This window comes from Arachis ipaensis, chromosome B08, assembly GCF_000816755.2.
Source record: "Arachis ipaensis cultivar K30076 chromosome B08, Araip1.1, whole genome shotgun sequence".
In the NCBI taxonomy this organism is placed as follows: domain Eukaryota; kingdom Viridiplantae; phylum Streptophyta; class Magnoliopsida; order Fabales; family Fabaceae; genus Arachis; species Arachis ipaensis.
Genome location: NC_029792.2, coordinates 125836616 through 125837600, shown reverse-complemented (window position 1 = coordinate 125837600; position 985 = coordinate 125836616). Strand labels below are relative to the sequence as shown.

Below are 985 nucleotides of genomic sequence, written 5' to 3'. Positions count from 1 at the left end.
TAAAAAAGTAATAGATATTAACCAAAACATTAGTTCTCTAGCATTACTTTTAAAAATCAATTCAATCGTATTTTAAATAGGTTTACATACAACTAAGAAAAAAAAAAGTTGATTGTAAAACAATTAAAGAGGATTTATGGTGCATTCTTTCTAATTGATAATACCTAATATTTTAGGACTTTTACCGTTGACAACCTTTTAATAAGGCCTTTTAACCCCACTTTTTTTCTAGTATATTCATAAATCAACTGTAAGAAGTATGATATTACGATACATCGATACATATCTAAGTATCTAAGTACAATTTAAATTTAAATATGTTGTTTAAGAAAGTAAGTTAAAAGGCAGAGAAGAAAAAAAAGGTGAAGTTATTGTTATTGCATACCTTGCTTGAACTCCTTGGTTCCCTTGAAGATCTCGTCCATAGTCATAGAAGCTGCGAGAACACGCGTCTCTCCCTCGATGATTCTTTGGACGAGATCATTAACGTGGTTGGAGAGATTATCATGGGACGAGAGGAGCTTGGCGTACTTTAGGAGACACTCGTGATCGTCGACACGTGGACCAATTGTAAACACCGAAAGAAGCTCGAAAGGGAGCTTCTCGGCGCTCATGGCTTGGAGCTCGAACGTGTAGTTTACCGGAGAAAGGTCCAAGGTGGTGCATGATTGCCATGGAAACACCCATGCTTTCTTCGCAAGCTTCACGTCTTTGATCCCAGCACCTGTTATTACCAGGTATTCCGATGCATTCGCTACCTTGAACTTCATCAATTCTGGATTTTCTTGTAATGCAGTGATCTATGACTTATGAGAAAGTATGAGAGAGATGGTGGAAGCTTAATTAAGATAGAAGAATTGGAGTGAGTGAATGAATGACTAATGTGTGCAAGACAGAAGACTGGAAGCTTATATAGATGCAAATATCCGAAGAAATAGGCAAATTCGTTGTGTTTTTTTTTTTTTGATGACTAAATTCGTTGTGT

General features: G+C 36.2%; 1 pseudogene; it reads right to left on the bottom strand.

The window, feature by feature from the left end:
- Positions 1-972, bottom strand: part of LOC107613210 — a 2835-nt pseudogene extending 1863 nt beyond the window's left edge.